We start from the raw sequence: 25198 nt of genomic DNA, 5'->3' as shown, positions 1-25198 counted from the left end.
CAGAACAAAAAGCATGGAAAATTCTGTATCTGTGTGGTTTTAAACACACACACACAAATTAGCCCCAAAGATAATTTGCATAAAAATACAATCGCTTGAATGCAGACAATATTTAAGAGGATAGTGAAAACTCAACATCTGGGAAAGGAGTACATTAATTGGCAATTTTCTTTCTTTCTTTAATCCCTGCCTCTGAAAATATTAAATGGTTTCCTAGGACTCAAGTTAGTTGAATGTGCTTATTTAGACAGGCAAAATGATCAAGAGCCTTTTGTATTCATTTTATTTTAGGGAGGGCCCTAATGAAAGTCTTCGTGATCTGCTCTATGCTCAAACTGATTTTCAAGTGGCCATTGTGGGCATAGGTATCTCTGGGCTTGTGAAGCTGTTTTGCCACCTCTGTAATGATCCAGGAAAGAGAATGCTTTGGCCACACACACCATTGCAGTCTTGGATGCACTGCCAATCAAAAACATCTCATAGATAAATTTTGCTGTGCACATGGATATACTTTCCATCAGAAGTTAATCTTTAGAAATGCCTCATTTTTACTTCTAAATTTTTTCGGTTTCTCAGTCTATGATCATAGAATTGTGCTGTCATTAACAAAAATTACTTATTTATGGCTTTTTATGTTGAATGTGCCTCAGTAGTCTGTCTTCTACCTTTCTCATACCTTTACACAATTTTAATCAGCATCTTATGAGGTAAGCTGGGAAAGGAACTTTTGGTTACATTTGATAAAATAGAAGTTGAGGTTGCTCATGGTAGGATTGAAGCTACTCTACCACCTTTCTTGATATATGAGTGGTTGTAGGTTTTGTATGCATTAAATAGATACTGCTTACTCACTGTACCGTAGTACTTCTTTCCTAGTCATCATATTCTGTAGACCCTTTGTTGTTATTTTACTGTAATAATTAAATCATATGGCTGCTGTAATTTTTGTACACAGAACAGTAGCTTTTATAAGACACAGGACATGAGGGCAGATATATAATATGGACAGAGTGATAGAGTCTGTTTATTGATCTCTGAATGATTGTGCATAATTCAACTAATCAGTTCATTCCACCACTGTTCTTTCTGTCTTACCATGTAATCATACAATTAAAATATGATTTTCATAATACGCACTGTTGAAAATTAGTACACTTAATTATAGAAGAAAAACAAACCTTTCTTTTTTCTTCCCCTTTTTGAAGTAGTCTGCTATGAAGGTGTTATTTCCTTGACACATCAAAATGGCTAATTTGGAGTTGTGATGCTTGTTATGTAAATAGGCCATATGTTGAATTTCTACAGAAGTTTATTCGTTCAGTGTTGTAATGGATAGGATTCCTTAAGTACCATAGCTTAGGAAAATAGTCTATGAAAATGTATTTCTTTCTACTATCTATATCGCTTCTGTTGTATTTGTTTAATAGCTAGTATTTTTATTTTCTAATAAAAATATTCTTAAATGTGATTGTGTCACCTGTCCTTACATCATACAAAGCTTTGGTACTGACACAAACTCCATATTCATTTATGCACCTGTTTAACAGACTTTTCATAGTGGATATCTTGCTGTCAGGTTAAAGGCTACCTGCCTGGTAAACTTTTCATATATCTGCTAAACCTTTTCCTTTCACAGTGAAAAGACTCTCCTTTTCTGGATACTCAGCATTTGCTTCATCATCCAGACTTGAGACCTAGCAATCATCCCTGACTCTTTCTTTTGTTCCCTCAATAAAACTGTGCAAGTCTTGTTAATTCTTCCTTTGTAACAGTTTCTCTGAGCCAGCCCCCACATTTCCTTTGTATTTCCCACTCCCGGCCCTCAGCCATCACTGTGTTCTAGGATGAGTATAGTCGTCTACATCCTGGTCTCTCTGTGAGTTTTCTCCATTCTGCGTACTTCCACCACATCAACCTTTTTAAAACTCCTCCTTGGAACTCTTCTCCAAGGATTGTCTTACCGGAAGCCTGAGTTGAAATCTGGTTTACCTGATTCTAAAGCAAGTGTCTTTGCACTAGTTAAAATACTTTCCACGTCCCCCATCCCCTCCACCCCAACCCCCGCCCAAAATTGCCTTTGGCATCAAGTCTAACCTCAACGTGTTTTTAATGTACCTCATAGTCTTGCCCAAATTTAACTTACCAACTTTATGTTACACTTCGTTCCAACATGAACCTTTATTCCTACTGATTGGATCTCACTGCCCTTTGAAGATGACTTTGTACCCTTTTGTTCATGACCTACCTTTTAAAATGTCGTTTTTCCTCTGACCTTAAGCAACCTGTAGGTTCTAGTCTGCCTGCCCTATTCACTGTTCCTCTCTGTTTTTTATCCTTTTCTACCCTTTTGTCTGCATCATTCCTTTAGACCATCAGATGCGCTCTCCTACTATTGTGTTCGGAAGTTCCTTGAGGGCACTGATGTACCTTGTAGTCTGTCTTGTTCCTTGTAGGCCCTTGGGCACAGCAAGCACTTGATAAATATACCTGTAGCATCAATAAGCTAGAAGGGTGAATTTTTTTTTTTTTTAAATAATAGGTTTTGATATTACCTGTGTACTGCTCACCATTGTTTCCCCAGAGCCTAGCTTGCAACTTGACACCTAGTCTTGACCTCAATAAATATTTGTTAACATAGAAATTAATGTTGACATTGGATAAAAGGACAGACAGGCATTTGAAGGAAACATTTGTCAAGGAGTTTTTCCCGTTTTTCTTCGGTGGTTCTAATCAGCCTCTCCATTCATCAGCTGTGAGGATTCTAAGGCCTGGCCTTTTCCAGAGTTGAGATAATGATGGAGGCTGGCAGTTGTGAGTTAGAATTAAGCAGGTTGTCATTATTTTAAGGTGGAGTGATGGGTCCCATTAGCGACAAGAATAAAAGCATGCAGAGCCTTATGCCAGTATTTTATACGTAAAACAATTAAACTAGAGTTATCAGTTATATGGAAGTTCAGTTAATTGGCCCTAAAATCCCAGACTGTATTGCAGGACTACCCAACCTTTTCATTTAAAAGTTTCCTTGTAAAGTAAAAAAGAAAAGGAAAAAAAAAATATCTGGGGGATCTATCTGGGGATGAAAGGTGAGGTAGAGAAGAGTTGCCACACCCATTCTATTGTGTCCAGAACAAAATTCAATTCTTCACTTCTCTATAAGACTCATTTTGTACAAAGCACTGTTTCTTCCAGGAAGGAGTTTATAGTCTAGCAGGAGAAATAACATGTATCCCAGAAACAAAGGTCTAAGAGAGAGCAGAAAGGAAAATTTCCGTCTGCTGGGGGTGGCGGGGACCTGCCTGAAGTGATAGTTGTTTGAGCTGATTATTGAAAAGATTTGGGTAAGATTTCAATAGCTATTATTGGAAATACAAGGGTGAGGGAAGGGTGGCTGGGAGAGCGGCAATGCAGGGTGGGCATTCCAGGGGTTTTTGGCTCTAACCTCAGTAATGTGTTAGGGCTCTCCTGGGCGTTGGTGGTCTGCAGTGTTCAATAATGAAACTTTAAGGATATACAGATACCTGAAATAATTACTTTTTGGTGCCAAGTACTGAACTGACCGTGACGTAAAGCACAAAATGAATCTTGTAAGCAATATAACCAGTGAGTTCCTGGGTAGCATCCAACTAGCTTAGAATGCGCAAAAAGACCTCCTGCATTTGGAAACACCACTGAATGGTAATGTGAATAGGGAAACGTCTGCCAGAGTGTGATCCCAAGTAACCAGCCATCTCTGGGACACTGCCCAGTGCACCCGGCAGCTCAGTAAACGGGTAAACATATTGTTATATAGAATCCCGTTCTGATTCCTTAGAATTTCCCCCTCATGGACTATATATAAAACTCGGGCCGATGGGGCTAAGTTTCAGGGAGCCAGATTTAGGGTCAGCGTAAGGAAGGTAGTCCTGTTATGTATGGGTTGTGCTATTCCATGAGGTGGTGAGCCCTCCCATGACTAAACGGATTCAAGCGTAGCCTCTACCAGGCAACATCTCATTTAAGTATATGCAGCATCTCCCTTCTTCCTCAAAGCCGTCCTCTGAAGTATATATGCTAACTACCCCCGTTTAACTGAAGAGCAGTACTGAAGCCCAGGAGGTTGAGTGGTGAGCTGTGGAGCAGGTGTCAAGCCTACGCATGTTGAGGGCAGAGACTGAATATGTCCTGGATGAGAAAAGGATACATACATCGGGTGGCTATTAAGGTTTTTAAGAGCCCTTCCTAACGCTAAGATTGACTCTTTAATTCTCTTTAGGGATCAAGATGCTAATTGTTGCAAAGCACTAATTCATTATCAGTTCACCCAATTCTTAGAAATTCAGAACAAAATGAATGCAGTTATCATAGCATGATAGTTAACGCTTTTTGATCATCTCATTTAAACCTCACAGTCATATTGCAAGGTAGGGATTATGGACCCTCTTAAGAAGGGGACACTGAAGCCCGGGGAAGTTACTTGATTGAATCTGCAGAGTTGATACGTGGCAGATGCATCTGTTTGGTGACTGACCCCCATGCCTGGCTTTTTTTCTTCCCCTATCCTCTGAGGTAGTGCAGGGTGACATTGAAGATATTTACCTATCAGGTTGGCATGGACCCTGACCAATCAGAGGCCACTAGCTATAAGCAACCGCTGTGATTCTCCTGGGTGTTGACTGCCAACTGAGGTGATGTTTAGGTGAAGTCCAAAGGTGCGTGGAAGTCTTAGTGCTATTCCTAGCCTGCAGGCGTGGAGCTCCAGAAAGCTAGTGACTTCTTTCTATGTTCAGCATTTATCTGATTTTATACAAGTACTATTAAAGAAAAAAAGCCTTCATGGACAATTACATTTCATTTATATTTCTAAATAAGGAAAAATATTTGTCCAATGGTATTGTCATGTCTTCCCTAAAAATGTCAGGCTCTTCTTCCCCATTCCTTATTTTCCCTGTACCCTCTTCCAGTCTGAGGCTCATCTCTCTGGACACCATCCCCTCTTGCTCCATTATCTTTCATTTCTTCCACAACTCAACCAACCTTTTCTCTCAGTCCATGAGCATGGTGGCGGTCTTTCACATCCTTTACAGAAATAGAAGACAAGACAAACAAAAATCTCCTGGGCCCCTTTCCTCTTGGTCTGGTTCTGTTCCGTTTCACTCCTGATTTAGAAGGTAGCGCCTTGTAGGACAGGTGGTCCTCAGCTCCTCCCCACCTACTGTTTCTCTCCCGCCCTCTACCCTGTCCTCTGATGATGGCCACCTCTGTCCTTTAAACTGCCAGATCCACCGTGCAGGATTCTAATTCTTGACCTGTATGCGGCATTTGATGTTACTGATCTCTCTTGAAACTTTGCTCTGTCTTTTGAGTCATTTCTCTCTCCCGATTTTTTCCGTTGCCCAACTGCTCTGTGTTAGACTCACCAGTAGGTTCTTCTCCTCCTCCCAAACCTCAGCATCCTGTGGTATTCACTCCTCAACCCTTGCTCACCCCTCACATTTGCCCTGGGATGACTCACCTACTGTTTTCTTCTGCTACCTCCTATGTGCCCTTGGTTCCTGAATCTGCGACTCCAACCTTGAACTCTTCTGATCTCTGCTCCAGGGATCTTAAACTCAGCAAGTTCAAAACTCAACTTCCACAACCAGCGTATTCCTTCTGCGTTCTCTCTCAATGAATGAAACCCACTTCACCAAGTTTAAAACTTGGGCGTTGTTCTGGATTCCTCACTCTTCCTCAACCCCTACATTTCACTGAGCACCACGACCTATGGAAACTATTCTCAAACTGTCTTGAATCTGCCCTCACCTCTTTAGAAAATTACCGCCATCACTTCCGTGGTTCTGGCCCTCATCACTTCTCCTGAGGATTACTGCAGGCCCTCATAACTGGTCTTTCGCCTCTGCCTGGCCTGCCTCCAACCCGTTCCCAATGCTGCTGCCTTTCTAAAAGGCAAATACGATCACGACTCTCTGCTGCTGAAAATCTTCAGCAGAGTCACTGCTTCTCCAGGATAAAATCTGAGCTCCCGAGCATGGTACAAAAGCTCCTTTGTGATCTGGGCTCCCCCTTTGGGTGTGTGTCAAAGTCTTCTCTAATGATCCTGGTTCCCCACTCTCTTCCCCCGCCCACAGCATCCCTACTGAAGGAAATGAGTTGTGACAGGAAAGAAGTGAGAGGAGGGATGGGAACAGAGAAGAGATGATAGGATTGTGCTGACCAGCACTGGAGCCCCAAGCTGCATGTAGCTGTTGAGCCCCTGAAGTAAGGCTAATCCAAACTGAGATGTTCTGTAAGTGTAAAATACACCACGGCCAAAGACTTTTTATGAACAAAGAATGTAAAGTGTCTCATTAACAGATTTGAATATTGGTTACATGTTGAAACAGTAATATTTTGGCTATAGTGGGTTAAGTTAAATATATTATGAAAATGAATTTCACATTTTTTTGAACGTGGCTACTAGAACATTTTAAATGATCCGTGTGGTTTGCATTATAATTCTGTTGGACCGCATTGTTACAGAACATCTCCTCATTCCCAGGAGATGCATCCTACATGAGCCAAGGCCACGAGCCAAGCCCATGAGCTTTTGGAATGATCAAGTCAGCCCCACAGGTACAGAGAAGCAGCAATTGCTCAGTTTCTTAAATCCAGAGATATTAAGTGCTTTAGATAAGACTCAGAATCAGAGAGACAGATTGTGAAAGTGACAGCCAGGAGTCACATATACATCCGTGCACAGCACTGAAGTCACGATTAAAGCACATCTGGCTCCCCAGTTACCGTCAGGAGTGGGAAGCAGGGATCCTTGTGTGCTAGAGGGAGGATTTGAGATAGAGAGAAGGAGCAAGGGAGGGCCAGTGGAGTCACATTCCCGGGAAGCCTCCCACCTGGGAGCCACACCTTGGCCTCTGAGCTCTCCATCTGCCATTGGTCCTTCCCAGTGGGCTAAGTCCCAGCGCCCCCACTGTCTCGCTCTGGGCTCCTGAGCAAATGAATGAATCAGTGGGTCTGCAGCCTCAATGATACGTACATCCTCCAGTCATTGTGCATCAAACAAAATGACGTGCCAAACAATTGGTAAGTGCTAGACAGAAGGTAGTGATGCCTTCAGACACAGAGGGCAGCAGTCTGTGCATCAGTTGGCCACAAAGGCCTTGAAGAGGGGTATGTGGGCTGTCCTAAAGACCCAGAAGATAACATGCTGTGTCTTACGGGAGATGCAGAGCTTTATGTTTTCACAGTGGAAAAGCCAATCAGTGATAGGAAACCAGAGCTTATCGGTTTGGAGAAAGACGGAGAAGCCTGAAGGTGAGGGGAAGAAACCATGACTATCAAGAGAAAGGTTTAGCAGTATCAGATTCCAGTGCAGCCTGATGGGCAGTGTGAGTCCGCATTCTCTTCTGATAGTTTACGTGCTGCGGTCTGTTGAGCTCTTCGCTTCTGAAAAGAACCCCCAAGTAATTGTTTTTCTTTGTTTTTACACATTAGGCATTAGTATAAGATTCTGTTAAGGGGAAAGATTCTTGTGCTAAAAATAAAAGTTTGAAAGTCATACATCTACAGGAAATGTCCTGAGAAAGTGGTAACCATCTTGGTGTGGTTATTTTTTCCCCCATTTGCAGGATGTGGGACCAGTGTAGGCCCTTTGCAGGAGGGTCACAGCTCCCTTGCATCTGTGCCTTGGTGACTCTCCATGGGGCTGACCATGCAGTTTGGTTTGCCCAGGCATTTTACCTAGAAAGCCACTACTCAGCCTCATTCTTGGGTAGCCCAGTTTTCACTGTGTGCCCCAGGTTCCACTTCCTCTCCCACATCCCCAAGTCCCTGCATTGAGTTCTTGTGTAGGAATCCCAAGGCGCCGTGTAAGGATCCCATCGTACATCACCGCGCCTCTTGAGGACGGTAGTCTTGCCCCTGAGCCTCAAGCCCTGTGGGGGAGGCCCCACTACAATCTTCCAGGCTTCTGTAGTACCGACACCTGCCAGCAATGGGCAGGAAACTCACTTAGTTTAATAGGTATGTGTGCACTTGAATAGCTTGCCTGGATACTAGCTGTTCTCTGGTTCCAGACCCCTGACACCAAACACAGCAAACACCAAATACTAGCTGCCCTACTGGTCTCTAGGTCCCATTTGTACTATATGCGCAACTGGGGAAGAAATGGGGAAGGCAAGTAGAGGGCTGATTTTTCTAAATTGTGATACATCCACTTCTTTGTCTCCTATGGGAAGGCTGCTAGTCTTACGAGTGGATGAAAAAGGTGGCGCCTTTATTGTGTGATTTCAGAATCTATGCTACTCAAAAGGGCACTTCAAATATCAACAGTTTCTCTTTCCTACTCTCTAATATGCGAAAGCCTGTGTTCTAAAAACTCTGTTCCCTTTCCTAAGACCAGTATAGTTCAGAAGAAAAGGAGGACAAATTTGGCACTTGAATGGCCTGGTTTTGACTCATGTAATTGGCTAGCTGTATGAACTTGAGCAAATTATTTAATCTTCCTGAACCTCAGTTTTTTCGTGTACGAAGTGAAATTAATACCTACTTGTTTTGTTACAATTTTGTTATGACTAAATAAGAAAGTGCCCAGCAGCAGGGCCTAAAATGCAAATGCTATGGAAGTGGTAACTTAGACTTATGCTACGTAGGATGAATAATTTTATGGGCCTTTCCCTGAGACTGATAAGGAAGAAAATAAAGAATCTGGGTTAAAGGACCCAGATTTCACCCATCAAGGGCTGAAAAGGACCAGAAGGAAGTTGCCTTCACATTGTGCTTAAGGCTAGGCTTGCCTATTATTGGTTTGCATTTGTGAAAATATGCATCTGGGGTTATAAATACAGCATGAAGCCATGGAAAAAAGGCATGTTTACATCTTCTGTTGGGATAATGTAAGAATAAACAAAGTAAGTTTTTAAATCTCTGTAATAGTCAGGTGCACTGCCATCAAAATAAACTTTCATTTCTATTCTTTGCTGATAAATTACAAATAAAGGAAGCCGCTAAAATAACCCACAAAGGAAGATTCATATACAAATTAGGCAGCAGGGACAAATTTCACACTTACTTTGTTGGAGCCATTCTTTCTTTAACTGTGGGTGTTTGGGAAGTTCTTTTGTTGCAGCCTTTGCAGCCTTATCAAGAAGCGGGGAAAAGCTTTAGTGTACTAAGGAAGAATGCTTTTGATTGGAGGCAATATTGTTCTCAGTGTGGGCTGACTTTCATATATTACAGTGATTGCTAATACATAAGCGAGAAAACCCATTTATTGAAGTGCCATAAACAGCAGTGAGATAGTCTGATCTGACAGACTGCCACTTCTGAGTGTTTATTATAGAAATGTGGGCAGTCCTCTAATTTGTAAAGGGGAAAGTGGAAGATGCTATGCTGGCTCCTGTGACTGCTAATGTCCTGATCTGGAAGGTCTTTGTCCTTCCTCATTTATTTCCTCTGTGAAGTCTGAATGGTGGAATGGATTCAGTGGGCTGCCAGCGACTTCCTCGGCTCTTGATGCAATTGATCACCCCACTGTAATGCCATAGCCTGAGTACAGTGTCATATTAAAATTGCGAACACGCCAGGAGGAAACGTAAATCTACTGCCTCAAAAATTAAAAATAAAAGCATTCAAAATATAATTTAGTGCTGGTTTGTGGCATTGAATGGATAAAGTCATTTATTGTTCTGGTAGTCCCAGAGCAAGAAACGTTTCAGCTATAGTAGATGATATCACCTAAGGTTGCCATGACAACATTAATTTATAATTTCCAAACTTTTGGTAGAATTTCACGTTCTGCACTCTTCTGGATTGCATTTACATTTATAGTTATTTCTCGTTTATTAAGGTGAGGCATATTTAGATACTGCTTACATAAATGCACCAGGAGGATCTTCACGAAAGTTACTTATAGGACATTAGAAGCATAGAGTGTGGGCATTGGAAAGGGACAGTCGATACTGTGGTCTGACATTTCCCCCAAATGCAGGAATCCCTTCCGCAGTATCCTAGGCAGCCAGCTGCCATTTGAACCAGGAAGGAGGAGCCCACAATTTGTGATGCTGAGGAATTCTGCTGACAGTAGTCTGCTATCCTCCTAGATCTTAAGCCCCTTTAGATTTGGGCCTTGTCTCATCTGTGGTTGGACCAATATTCATTATTAAGCACAGGTGGACAGAAATACTGAAATCTGCCTCCCTGCAGCTTCCCCATTCATTTTCCATCGCCCTTTGAAGTCCACAGAACAGACATGCACCTTCTGTGGGGTAGCTCTTCAAATATTTGACATAGCTATCGTATCTCCTACTTGAAGTCCTCTCTTTTCAGGCTTTTGTGGCCCCAGGTCTTCGAACTGAAATTTCCCAACCCTTTAGCACTCCTCTGGTCACTCGCCACTCTGCCTGTGCCATTTTAAAAGTGAGGTGTCTTGAGCTCCACACCCTCCTCCTGAGTTCTCTGGGCGGTGGAAAACACATGACTGCCATTAACTCCCCTATTCAAGGCACCCGTCTTTTATTAACCTAGTCAAATATTGGGTTAGCCTCCATTTTAAATTAGTGGCAGCATATTGTGAGTTTATATCCAAAGTCAAATAAAACTTCCACGTCTTAACAATTGCTACAAAGCCAAGCTCCTGTTATTCTACCCTTGTTTAGTTGTTGAACCTATGTAGAGGACTTCACACGTATCTTTGTTACATGTTGTTTCTTTCTGTCAAATCATTTTTCTTCTCTATCAAAACATTTTTAAATTCTAATTTTAAAAAATTCAATGTATTTTTAAAAATTCAAGGTATTAGCGGTACTTCTTTTCACTTATTTATCAATTACAGATTTGAGAATGGTACTTACTTTGTCATTGATACAATGTTGACTAAGACAGGCCAAAGATAGAGCTCTGTGACTTTCTAGGAGAGACTTCTTGGAATTTTGTTAGATTTTTTTTAAAAACTAGTTTGGTAATCTTTTACTTATACAAAGGGTGCTAAAAAAATGTATACACATTTTAAGAAAGGAAAAAAACTGTATTAATTGTAATCCTCAGTATATACCAATAACAAAAGATGAATATAAGTCATGTTTGACTTCTGCAATTACAAGAGGTGCTCAAAGTGGTTACCATCAGCGTCCAGACACTTCTGATTACCGCCAACTACTGCTTGAGCATAGATAACATCTCTTAAGATGTGTATACATTTTTTTGGCACCCCCGGTATTTACTTTTTTGACCCCAGGTGGTTTAAGAGGATACAGTCAGCAAAGATTTAGTCAAATACATGTCTTAGTAACACGATAATTGTTGATCCACTTATTGCCAATCATAGAACCTCTATTATGAAGTGAAAAGAGATTAATTTGGAGTAACTGTTAGATTGCATTAATTTTTCTTTTGAAACATTTACTGAAAAGCATACCTAAATAACCTTATTTTAAATTTATTTTTAAAAACAATTTTGTAAAATAAATTCATACCTCACCTGTAATTTTCATTCATATGAACTTGTTTGGTTCAATGGAATTGCTTTTTTGTACATCATTCCGTTTTCTTTATGGAATCATTGCTCTGAAAATGAATTGGTGGTATGACAGGAAATCACTCCTTAGGTGTCACTCCAACACATCATTATATTCGCACCTCCTGGGATAGACAGTAATCAGGCTGAGGCATGTCCAAACAGTGTGCTGGCGTCTATGTAAATAGCTCCATGACAGTATCACTAACATGACCATGACAGCAAATGAGCTGATGACATCATGTCACTCACAGATGTGTGTTTTCTCTGAGTGGAAAATTCTGTACTATTTGAAAAGAGTATATATCCTTCACACAAACTCTTTGACTTTTTACATTAATATCGAATGTCTGTCAAATACATATGGTACTTTCTGTACTATACTTTGTTATATTAATGTACAGAATAATTTTTTACATATTTTTTACCTTAGACTCAATGGGAAAAAATAACTTAAAAGAATAGTAGCACTGAGGAGCCCAAATCTATAAGTCAAGGAATAAACTATCAATCACTTCATAAAAATACTAGTATTTGTGTAATACTTTGTATTTTACAACGTACACACATTTTCTGTTTTGAAAAAATTTATTTTCTAATGTAAAAATAATGCATACTCATTGAATTTGGAAAAGATACTGAAAAAATAATCAAAAGTCAGCTAAAATTTCACCACCCAAAGATTATCATTGACAGCATCTGGTGTGTTTTCCTTCCAGATATGCATGTATGTGTGGTTGTAAGTATGCACGTGAGCATCATACATGTGTGTGTGTTTGTGTGTGTGTGTGTATTTACACTAGCCTCAAGGTGGACATAGGAAGTCTATACTAAAGAGTAAGTGTCACATAGTAGTTAAAAGTGCTTTGTAATCCTACACTTTGAGATTCTAGTCCAGGCTATGCTGCTTATGTAGTGATTGTAAATCACTTAAATTATCAAAACTTCACTTTCTACTTCTACAAAATGGGGATAATAATAGTATGCATCTTGTAAGAATTAATAAGATAATGCATGTAAAGTATATAGCATGGTATATGGCTCATAGTAAATGCTCAGTAAATGTAAGCTGTTATTATTATATAGGTTTTCTTGTCTGTTTTCCTCTCTTAAATTCTAGGGTAGGAATTTCCCTTGTCATAAAATATTATTTGAAAAATATTTGGAATGACTGCATAAATTTCAATATATGAATGTACTTAATGTAATCATTTCCCTACGCTTACACTATTTCCAATTCTTTGCTATCACGAAGAGCACCACAGTTAATGTCTTTTATATTATTTTTGTGCATAGACAACAGATTCAAAATGAATTACTAATGGTATTTTATAAAAAGGCAGGAAAAAAACTAACGATTCTTTACTGTCTACTAATGTGCCAGGTAATATGCTAGGTTTTTTACAGCAGAATTTTCATTTAACTCTTCCACAGCCTTGATGAGGTAAGTCTGTTACCCCCATTTTTCAGATGAAAAAGCTCTAAGTAGTTTGCCCAAGGTCACAGAGATAGTGGTGGTAGAGATGGTATTTGAAGCCAGCTGTCTGATTTCAAAGCTTAAGCTTTTCCATTCTGGCATGCAATTCATGCCTATCTTTTTAAGCTGGCGGAATGAATAGTTACTATTGTGCTTTTTACAAAATGTCACTTGGTGCCATGTAAGAGATAGGACACTTGGCTGGAACTCTCGGCTTGGCTTACTCAGTATAATACCTTTTGTGTGCGTATGTTCTTATATGTTTTGGAATCAAGCCTCGTTAAAATAAGGTGTTAACTAAAGGAAATAAAACACGATGAAAGTAAACCTCAGGGAAGAAAATATTTATTTAGTCAATAATACAAAAGTCATCTTTGTTTTAGTTGTATGGACTAGGCCAGAATTACTTATCTCCCTAAGAATCAGAGAATTTCTTATAAATCAGTATGGGAATTAAACAATAATAACAGCCAAAGTAAATTGATGTTATCAAAAGAAATGATAAGTTTCATTACTTGTATGTTAGCGGTTGACAGGAAAAATCTTTAGTCTTAGCTGTAAGATGATACGTCAGGAAAGAGCTGTAATAATTGCTATAGGTCTAAGTATAGGGGAAGGGGAGACATAAAGTGTACTGGGAGAAACCCCTAAAGAATTACTTGGTGAACTGACAGGTTGTCTTTAAAAAAATCAGCCATTCAGAACATTTATCTTGGCAGCTCTCAAATCTGACTTACAGCATGTAGTGTGGCAGTCAATTTTGTAGGAAAAATGTATAATTAATATGAAGATGAAGGTATAAGTATTGCCAGTCACTCCCTAACACAGTTTCTGAGAACAAAGGAACAATTGTAGTTGTCTTTTAATAGGGTAATCCTGGTTTGTCATTTTGTGGGTTTTAGTTCTTAGTAAAAATTAAAAAAAAAACACAACAACCTAGTATGTAGTACTTCATATCCAAGAGGTACTCTGTTGTACAGTTTCTCACCAACTATTGTCTAGTCAAGAAAGCTATCTTTGGTTTTTGAGTTCTTGAATTTTTGTAGCCTTTTGAGCTTACACGTTCTTGTCTTTGAATTGTTCTACTTTTCTTCAGTCATTTTAGTTCTTGCAAGACAGAGACAGTGTCACTCCTAATCCATGGACTAAAAAAGGTTTTGGGTCTTGACAGAACATGAGCACTAACTTGGCCTGTTGAGGGTGTATTTCCCCATGATGGTGTTGCAGGTGGAAAGGGCCCACCAAGTTAAATTTGGGCCCTACACAACTCGTGAGTAGTTCGCACTGTGAACACAGAATTGGATATGAACCTGCAGATTGGATTCAGGATGTGGCTCCATCACTTAGTGTAACACTGGGCAAAGTGCTTTGCTATCTGAGCCTCGGCTCCCTCAGCTCTCACATGGAGATAATAATGACTGCATAGTCAGAGGTCACGTGGAGGATTAAATGTATTGCACAAACCACTTGGTTAACTCAAAAGTGCTTCTCTCTTTAGTTTCCCAGTTTTCATTGATGGCGATAGGTCATCCCTCTTGAGGAGAAGCCGATTACCATTTGAAATATTTTCAAATGAATAATGGGAATATTTACAAAATATATGTAAAAATGCACCACTCCTAGGGCTAACCTCACCAGACCCTCCTAACTCTTTGCTTATACTTTATCCACTAGTAATGGGACAGGCCCTTGCTCTGTCCTGGAAACCCCTGATGCCTCGCTTGAAGCCTCGCAAAGCTCACTCCCACGGCTGTTCCTCTGATGAGGGAAGGAGGTCCTTGGCATCAAGAGGTGGTTCCTTTGAATACAATCAAGACATTTATGAAAATAGGCATTCTGGTGTTTCAAGATAGAAGCAAAACTTGTTTATTTGATACATTATTGTAGCTTTCAATAAAAAAGACTCAGAAAGACTATCAGGTAGAAAAACATATTCCAACAAGATTGTGTTATAAAAACATTAAAGGAGACTCTTTGATTATCAAAATAATCATGTTGCTGGAGGGAAGAAGGAAAGAGAAAAAGAAGTTATGAATTTTGACACTAGGTAGTGTCCATGCAAGCTTTTCAGAAGTCTCTCTTGGTTTTTCTCCCAGACCTGGGTGTGTCCGTAAGGGCTCAGAAACTACTTCTGAGGCCAGCTGCAGGACAGTAACTCCCTACCCTGAGTCTCCACTTACTCCCTTTTCCCGGGCTGCTATGGGCTAGCCTCTTTGCCTTTTACTGTGTCCCAAGCAGCTACTTTCAGTCCTTTGGGGGACAGAATTTATTCATTGGCCATCTTAGCTTGGGCTATTCTGTAGGACCCTTACGAAGGTGTTTCAGTCAATTCATGATTGAAATGGCTCTGTGGCGTTTCCCAGAATTGGGAGTATGTGAGCAGGGTACTGGACATTTTAGACAAGGCTCCATGACCACTTAGCAGTAGGGACCCAATGGAAGGCCCATGGTCCTCAGACTCGATGAGGATACTAGCAGGGAGTGGCTAAACCTGCTTGCTACACTTATTTTGAATCATTTTCTAAATTTTATTTCTCCTACACTGGAAACTCTTCTGATTTTCCTCATTTGCGGTGGTAGTACATTTCAAAGCAAGATGTGCCTCCAGAGTTGGGAGAAGGGAGACGTCAAGTACATAATGATTTTTTTTTTTGCTATTATTTTTACAATAAATTGTACTACATAAAAATCTATACTGATACTCATTTGTATAGCAAACCCCATTATAATGAAAAAATTCCTGTCTGTGATTTGGGCAGCAGCATTAGAACACAATTCCAGTACAAAAGACTGGACAGTCCCTTGGAGTGAGCTAAAATGGGATTTGACCTATATATCAAGCTTTTCATGGTTTTGGTATTTTTCATTTCCATGTGTCAACAAATACCAGAGATGATATTAAAGCCAGTTAAATCAATTTTTCTTGCTGTAGTCAGGTATACAGCAACATATATCCAAGGGCAACATATCCCCAACAGCCATATTTTGTTGAGTATGTATACTTTTATCACAGACCTGAGTGAAGTACCTTCAGATGAATAGGATGAAAATACTAGCATAGCTACCATTAAAAAAAAAGAAAGAAAGAAAAGAAAAGCCAGAGAATCTATAATCTCATCCCTCACTACTCATTTAAGCAATCCCGTAATTTATTTTGCTCACTTGAACTATGAGGAATGACAATATGGAAAAGATCTCAATTGCAGTCGCTGTGCTCCAGTGAGTCTGCTTGAACCCTTTTCTCCCAGCTCTCGTCCCAGCCAGAGGATGTCTGAACATAGTCAGAGGTACAAGTGAACCCAAGCACCTCAGACTGTAAGAATCTAATAACAGTGATGGAAAAGAGAGTAGGGGTGATGCGTATTCCTACTTACTCATTTTCTGAACTTTTAACTGTTAGAAGATTTCTGAACTTTACCTTTTAAAAACTCAGTGCTTCTATAAACAAATAGCCTGAAGCATCAATTTATAAATACCAACAAATTTATTTATTGTTACCAGAAAAGCCTAACTTCTCTTCCCTGTGTATGATAAATAGAAGGGTGATGATCATTTATTGGGCCTCTACTCTGTGCTACAGTATCTCACCTCTAACAGGCAAGGTGATGCTTCAAGCCATGTGCAATTATTTCCATTTTATGTGCACCTTGGGCTGCTGAGTAACTTATGTGGGGGCACCAAGCTAGAAAGGGTCCAAGCTGGGATTTGAACCCAAGTTGATCTGACTCCAAAGCCACTTTTTACGTCAGGCGATTTTCCATAACATAGCATGAGATTGAAAAAAACATTTTTTTTCAAATTGTTAAAGTAGCACATGCTCGTTATAGGAAGTTTGGAAAGCAGAGAAAATTATAAAGAAGAAGAAAAAGGTCACCCTTAATTGTTCACCCCAGAGATAATCACTACTAAAATTTTAATTTTTTTTTTCTGTCCCAGTTTAAGAAAGCTATAATTTATATATATCCAAGAGAGTATTGTTCCTCAGAATTGTCATCTTTGGAGTTTGTGTATGTACTCCAATAATGTTGCCATTGCTTAAAACATTTTTGGAATCCGTTTCAGAGCTAATTTAGTCACCAAATTCTCTGTACTCTCCCATGCACAGGGTACTTCGATAGAGACATAGCAAAGACAGTATATCCATTACCTAAATACCTGTTGAAATAGGTATATACCATTTTGCGCCTTCTAAAATTACATGCTGCAAATATTTAACCGTCCTGTAAGGGATCCCATCATTCCCCACACTCTAAGAACAGTAGCGACTTGTGCCGACTTCTATTGCAGTAGGAGATAGAATTATCAAAATACTTTTTTCTCCCATGTGAAAGATTGATGGACATTTTGGGGTATGTTTAAAAGTCTTTATTAAATTTAAATCTACATATGTTTAATATCTCATCTGACAACTCATGTTATTTATGTCATTGTCAACACAACAACATTTGCCGTTTGCAGTTCATAAAGAAAATCAGAAGACCATTTTTGTCAAAAGTTTGAAAAGCACATTTTAAAATCAATTTCTTTTTAATGGAAGCATTATACTCACTGAATTATTCCCCTCTAAGGAGTTTCTGTGAAAACAAATATATCTAAATGCGATGAACTGATCTTTAAATAAAGTTAGTAGCATCTTGTGTCGAGGTACATGTTTCTCAAAGATGCAAAGCACGTGGGCACTCACACACACACATACATAAAAGAAAAGATTGCTATCAAAACGGCCAATGATATACTTTATTAAAGTCCAGAAAGTCAACTAGCGATGCGCCAGCTGAGTTCTCATCTCTGGATTATTGCATAAAACACTGTTCCTCGTAGAAAGCAAACCTAACCCCCAACCCAAGCACTTCACTGGTTGTCTGGTTTCTGCTGTGTTTTTCACAGACCTTTTTTTCTGTCCTGTCATCTTAGCATGGCACCTCCTCCCCCAGACTGCTGGACACCTGGGACACCAGAGCCCTGGATTTTGGATGGGTGCAGAATTCTTCGAGACCACTCCTAGGGTTCAGCTTGGACAGGCAGGGCCTTCACAGTTATCCTCAGGGCTGCACTCTTTCCTGGTCCTCTGATGGTCAAGATTTCCTATGATAAGACGTCATCATGCTCACAGAGCTAATTACAAACTGCAGGCCGAGTCTTCTGTTGATATCCCGGGCACTATTCACAGCGTCTGGCTTTGTGTTCAATGTTTGTTAGGTAAACGAAGGGTTATAATATATTCTCTCAAAAATGGACTGTTGGGATGGAAAGTCAGTATGATTGAAACGGTGTCAGAATAGAATTGTAGATTAGACTATCAGGGCTTAAGAGCCTCTAGGTCAGTCTTCTCATTTAAAGATGAAATCCAGAGAGGTCAGATGACTTGAAGAAGGTCACCCAGAGAGCTGGTGCCAGAGCCAGGCACAGCATCCAGTGTCCTGAGGTCCTGCCCCATCCTTTCCAGCGCCCCCTCCTTGTCATTGTTCCCCATTTGTTTCATAGAGGTTGGTCTGACCCTGCAGGATCAGTGACCAGAGCATTTGGAGCCCCAAACCGTGCTTAACAGAGCGTCAGACACACAGGAATTCTCAGGGAACACCTGAAACCATTGTTGACTTAGTGAGTGAGTGGTTGGTTTACTTGTGACCCTGGCAACTGTCCCCGTGCCTGCCGAAGTGGTTACTAGCTAAATGGTGAGTTCCCTGGGGTTGTATGGTTATATAGAATAGGCTAGCTCTTGAAGAAGGAAATATTAAAACAACAATAATAACAATGGTTACACTTATCTGTAGTAAATTAGGCAGGATAGCATTGTGGTTTCAAGTCCGGGCTCTGGTGTCACAGGTAGAGAAGCCTTGCTCTACCCCTTGCCCTGTATACTTTTATGAGACAGGTGATTTAACCCTTTGGTCTCATTTTCTACATCTACAAAATGCCAATGGTAATAGTGCCTACCTCCGAATATTGAAGCGTTAGCCTATTTGAAGCCCTAGAATAACGTTAGGCACTTTCTAAGCAAGCAACAAATGTCAACTATGCTGTTATTAAAATATCATTATTGTCTGCTAAATTCATTGCACAAATTATATATTATCCTGTCTTCTCAACAACTCTGAGGAAAGTACTATTATCTTCCATTTTACAGTTGAGTAAACTGAGGTACAGAGAGGTTACTCACTCAACCTACACAGCTATTAAGTCACGGGTAAGGACCAATTTCATGTCTGTCTGACTCCAGATCCTGTGGTTGGGTGTGGGTGTGATGGAAATGGGTGGTGAGGCTACTAAATGTGAGATCTGACCTCCCAAATTTCCTTTTTCCTAGAGCACTCCAGAACCCAGGCTATTTTCAGGAATATCTCTGTGGACTCCCAGGTAAGTAGAGATAGTCCTTCCCTTCTCCATATCGTCCTCCGTGCACATGGCCAGCTGCCCTTGCACCTGTGGCTGATTCCCAGACTGTCAGCCTCTCTGGGTCTCCACACCAGAGTTCTTGTGTAGACAGAAGTCATTGTAGCTGGGTATGGGGAGGGGCAGTGGACCTGCGGCACTTCTGCCTCACCTCTGTCCCCTTCTCCACCTACATCGACATTACTATGGAGTTTTTAGAGTAGTTCCATGAATGCAAAACACTTCAAGGTACCCACCAAAAAAGTATTTTACAGATGTCCCTATGCTGTAGAAAGGAGTTATGGTTAAAAGTGGCGGGCTCTGGAGCCAGACTCCCTGGCTGGCTCTCCCTCCGCTCAGTGACTGCCATTTTTGCTGCTGTTACGGCTGTTGAAGAACTTGCTCCAGTGAATCTAAAAGTCTTACTTACAATCTTAAGTGCTCACTTAGTGTTGAGTGGGAGTGGAAGGACACAGGCAGTTGAGCAAGACAACCTGGCTTTGCATCCTGCTGCCAGTAATTGTGCAGCCTTTGCTTGTCACCTGCTTTCTCTGAGCCTCAGTTTCCTCCTCTCTAAAATGGGGATTATTATATCCCATCTTGCAAAGTTGTTGGGGTATTTCTATCTCATGTGTATAGAGTGAACTACATAAGATTGACATTCGATTAAATGGTGATTATTGTTATCGGTTATTGGCATTTGAATGGGCTCATGAAAAGTATTTTCTGGACAGGAAGCATGTTGTTATTTTTGGTTCATCATATTTTCCCTGATCTATTTTTAGGTTTCCCCCCAGCAGTCTAGTTTGTTTAAATTAATTTGCTTAGCAAGCCTTGTATTGTGAAAAGATCATCTCTGGTTCAGACCCTGTCAAATGATTATAAATTCCAATTTAAGGTAGTCCAAGTTAATGAGGTCTTATTGCACCTCAATATATCTATGAATGTTTAATCGAAACTTGATTATTCTTCTATAATTCTGAAATATTCATAGTAAAATGACTAAGTTTTTGAAAAAAATCATTAACATTGGAGGGAGTTAGTTGTTTTCTGTGAATGGAATAGAATATTTTACTTCCTCGTATCTGAAATCTGAATCATCATGAAAACACTTTATTTTTGTGCACATAGAATTATAAAAATTACTGGTCCACTCCGCCCCACCCCCCCCCACACACACACAAACTCATACATTGCTTAGTTTTTCTTTCCGTTAGGCAACTGAAGAGTTACTATGTACATTCTGGCAGACTTCTCGTCATCAGACACACAAGGGCACAATCAATTCCTGTTTTTCTTGGAACATACCAAATAATCAGAAACTGATTATTCTGCTGGAAGGCAACAAACAGCTTGATGGAAAGATGTACCAATTGAAAACAATTCTGATCATATTTTTGTCAGGAGAATGAGATGCCTCCAGCTGTCTGTCACTAATCATATTAGAGGTGGAAGCAGGAATGTTTTGGCCTGTAAAAGATTACTCTAATCGCATGTTGGAACACGACTTTTACTGGCTGCTTATCCCAGAACAGTGACATTGGACATCCATTCTGTAACTTGTCTTGCCAGTTGGTAATAGTTTCAAACATATGTCACATGAGCGCACTTAAGGAATTTTCTAATTACAGTTCAAAGGCTTTTCTTTTATCTTTTTATGCTCACTCTTCAGACATCACTGATTGAAATGATTTTTCCCTCAGCATAATCCTAATGCCAGCAGTTACAAAAGGTAGGGAGATGGCAAATGAAACTCACCATAATTGAAGAGGTATCTGGACTCAATTAGGAAGAAGCCTCTCCCATGTGGACACATAAGCTATATAAGTCCATTTTAATCGTGAGCTGTGGTACTTATCTGGTCATGTTTATTTTGGATGCAAGTGTCAAAGCTGGATTTAGACCCAAACTCCAGATCTTCGAGCCCTAATGACTACTTTGGGTATCCATTGAATCCCTTAATTCATTTCTTAATTAGTTCTCTCAGAATTAGAGCTGCTTGGTTACAATCATTTTCACAAATTTTTAATAAATGAAAACAAATGTACGTAGATTATTTCCCCTTATGGTTCACACATTTTGCTCTGGTCTTAAAGAACTCTTCTTGTTTTCAAAATAACAATCACAACAAAACTAACAGGTTGCAAAGCAGTAGAGTAGCGTTTGAACTGAGGCACCAGGGAGCTTGGTTCTGATTCCCAACTCAACGACTGACAGCCAAGGGACCTTAATTAAGTTACTTTCCCTCTCTGTGCCTCAGTTTCCTTTTGAAAATAGGAAGAATAATAGTACCTACCTCAGGGTTGTTCTGAGGATCAAAGCAACATTGTATACTTGAGCAATGATGCGGGAAGCACTATAATACATGTTAGTTATCAAGTTTGTTATCAATAAGACAATGGGAGACTGCTGAATGGGTTTCACTGGTGCCACAACATTGTCATCTAAGTATGTTCCATTTATGTAGTCCCTTTGCACATCACTTATGACAATAATGAAACATTGGAGACTGTGAAGTTGGAATTAATCTTTATTATTTGTATTTGTACTCCTCAGTGTGGCTACAGGATTGACATTTTTGGCTTTCCATGATTGATAAATATGTATGTTAACTTAACACCCTTTGCTGCAAAATTGCTTTAAATATTGAATGAACATTTTGTTCACTCAGTAAACACAATATTGACCTCATTAAAAGGAAAAACGTTCTTATGTAAAAAATATGTAGGTGGGGAGGAGATTGGGGCAATGGACTTCAATAAATTCGTTGGAAATTTTCAAAGTATTTTTTAACAGAGTTAAATGTATTTAATGTCGTAGTTCAAATTTAATGAATGTGCCAAGAGTGAAAGTCTAGGGAAAGATAAATCTAGTACTTTAATGAGCTCATTGGCTACATAAGAGTTAGTTAATATTAAAATTGATCGCCAAGAGATGGACTAGAATTACCTTCACTTAGGTTTTTTTAGTGTTAACTAAGTTAGACAGGACCCAGCAATTCCACTTACCCTCCGTGTGTGTGTGTGTAAAATGTTGTTAGCAGCATTTTTTTTATCTGTCTCAAGTTAGAAACATCCAAAATATCTATCAGTAGTAGAATGGCTGAATAAATTGTTCTGTAATCATTAGATGGAATACCATACAGCAACGAAAAAGAATAAACTAAAGCTACATATAATAATACAGAGGTGTATCTTATATATAAAATGTTGAAAGGAAGAAGATACAAAAGAATACATAGCAATCTTATTCTATTTATATAAAGTGTGAAAACATTCAAAACGAAACTCTGTTGCTTAGGGATATATACTAGGTGTGATTGAATAATACAGTGAATATTTAAATTTAAAAAATTGTATTACAGTAAAAGACACATTGCCATTAATCCCCCTCAAAATACTCTCCCTTGCTTCAAACACACTTATCACATCATTGCCGCTTTCTGAAGCAGTTCTGGAAGTCTTCTTTCGTGAGTGTCTTTACTTCAACCTCCATCACGACAATGCTCCGTGTCACACTTAGCTTCTGGTTCGGCAGTTTCTGTCAAATAAAAATGTTACAATGTGTCCTCATCTACCTTATTCACCGGCTCTGGCACCATGGGACTTCTGGTTCTTCCCCAAAGTCAAAATGACCATGAAAGGAAAACGTTTTGAATCGATTCAGGACATCGAGGCAGCCACAACAGTGCAACTAAAGACACTGAAAGTGGCAAGAATGATGGGATAAGTGTGTTTGAAGCGAAGGGGAGTATTTTGAGGGGAATTAATTGCAATGTGTCTTTTACTGTAATACATTTTTTAAAAATTTAAACTAATTCACCATATTTGTTGATCACACTTTGTACATAAGTGGCTAAAACTATAAAGAAAAGCAAATAATTTATGACTGAAAGAATTAGGGTAGTGTTTACCTCTCAAGGGAGGGTGTGCTGGGGAAGAGAAAGGACCTAGAGAGCTTCTGGAGATGCTGGCAATGAATGTTCTCTTTTTTGACTGGGCTGGTAGTTACGTGGGTAATGTACAGAATATTACATTACACATTAATGTTTTCTGTGCTTTTCTGGTTGTGACTTATAGGTCATAATTTTAAAAGATTTTTTTAAAAATGCAATCACTGTCTTTTTGGTCTGGGTTGATTTGTTTTAGTCCTGTGTAGTTTTAGGCCTAGAGATTCCTGTGACTGTAAGTGGCTCTAGAAGTAAACCACTTCTTTGCTGCATGGCAAAGTGGCTTCCAACATGGGATAAGCACCCCAAGGAGCTCTTCTCAAGACTTGGGGGGAGGGAGAAATTGACTAGAACTTGCATTTACAATCATTTTATTATCATGAAACATTGTGATAACTGATGACAACTGTATTAACACCGGCAGCGTCCCTGGGGCCACATGTCAGGAGGTCGGGTATCCCCTGGAGGGAGAGAGGTGAGGCCTCCCCACTTCACAATGACTTCCCTGCTGATTCTTCTGCTTTGATTATTTTGTGAAATATATTATACCTGGTTAACTGGATTTACAAAGTCTATATTTTAATTTGAGCAACCCTCGCTAACGAACAGATACTTAACAAGATTCTACAGAGAATGCCCATACATTGAAGATAATTTTAATATTGCGATCGATAAGAAAATGACAAAGTTTAGGGTAAACTCTTTGTCAACCACATTATGAGGTAATAAATAGTGACCATTAAATCAGATCTGGTAAGAAGCTGGCCACCAAATTCTACATTATCTGGAAGATATATGGATTTATATCCACTGTGGTTAATTAATCATGAACCTCGTCCTGTGTGTATTTATTTGCCTTGAGGTTGTCATGATTAGCAAAACTGTACATCATTTCTATTATTCTTCTTTTCTATTTTGTTCATGTTTTATAAAATACGGAACATGTTAATATAATAATATATGTATGAGAATTATAAACAACCAGGCATATTTGAGGAAACATTCTCAATACATGTAAGATGAAAACAGCTTGGACTCTACCGCCATGCAGTTCAAAGGCTACTCCCTGCTGTTAGTTATAATGTGTGGAAGATGGTAAACTTGTTATTCATATCAAAAGGAAGCACCTCTCAGTCCTGCTTTCTTTGTATTGGCAAATATCAACACTAAGACAATAACTATACATTTGATTTTATTAAAACTTTTCCCAGCTACCAAGTTGGAATTGGGGAGTAAGAGAGAGCAAAAAGATACACACACTCAGAATAGCTCTGTTTTTCTGTTTTATTTATATTCTCTGTAAGATTCCCTTTTAACTTAGGATTTTGTATGTTAAAAATATAGTTGAATATCATCAGGTAGGATTTGCCAAGGTGGGAGTAATAGAAAGTACTAGATGGCACATGCATCATGGCTTGTCGTGGGAAGGGCGCTTGACCAGCCGTCAGTAGAGCTGGGTTCTAAGCCTGCTTATGCCACATGCCAGCAGCCAGGCCGCAGGACATAGGCAGATCCTCTCTGAGCTACCATTGCCTTTTCTCTGTCATAAGGATGATAATAGCAATACTTCTCCAGCCCTTCCATGGGTCACATTTGAGATTATCTGTAAAACATAGGATTTCCTACAAACTTAAGGAATTATAATCATGTCCCTTATACTTCTCCTTTAACAAAATGTAACTTTTCTTTTAGAGTGCTAAAGTCCTTAACCGACAAGTTTCTTTGATCAGCAAACTTAAACCAAAAAAGATTTGTTGAAAAAATGTTTTATGGGAAGGGTCCTGTGGTATCTCACAGAGCTGAAGGAAGGACTGCAACCAGGGGAGCTCTGGCAATCACCGTGTGGCGTCGTGTGTCCCTCTTCTCTAAGGGACTGTTGTTAGCGTGATCGAGCACTGGTGACTTCCACCCTCTG

General features: G+C 39.6%; 1 protein-coding gene across 4 annotated transcripts in view; it reads left to right on the top strand.

Moving 5' to 3' along the window:
* SPATS2L (spermatogenesis associated serine rich 2 like) overlaps positions 1-25198 on the top strand; it is a 160868-nt gene that overhangs the window by 2191 nt on the left and 133479 nt on the right. For 3 of the 4 annotated variants that reach the window (XM_033112558.1, XM_033112557.1, XM_033112562.1), the window contains exon 2: positions 19270-19319. The exons of the other annotated variant lie outside the window; for it this stretch is intronic. The gene's annotated coding sequence lies outside the window, so the exon portion shown is untranslated. The remainder of the gene's footprint in view (positions 1-19269; positions 19320-25198) is intronic. 4 annotated transcript variants of the gene reach the window in all.

Source organism: Rhinolophus ferrumequinum, chromosome 8 (assembly GCF_004115265.2).
Source record: "Rhinolophus ferrumequinum isolate MPI-CBG mRhiFer1 chromosome 8, mRhiFer1_v1.p, whole genome shotgun sequence".
Taxonomy (NCBI): domain Eukaryota; kingdom Metazoa; phylum Chordata; class Mammalia; order Chiroptera; family Rhinolophidae; genus Rhinolophus; species Rhinolophus ferrumequinum.
The sequence above is the reverse complement of the archived record's forward strand: the minus strand, read 5'-3'. Positions and strand labels throughout refer to the sequence as shown.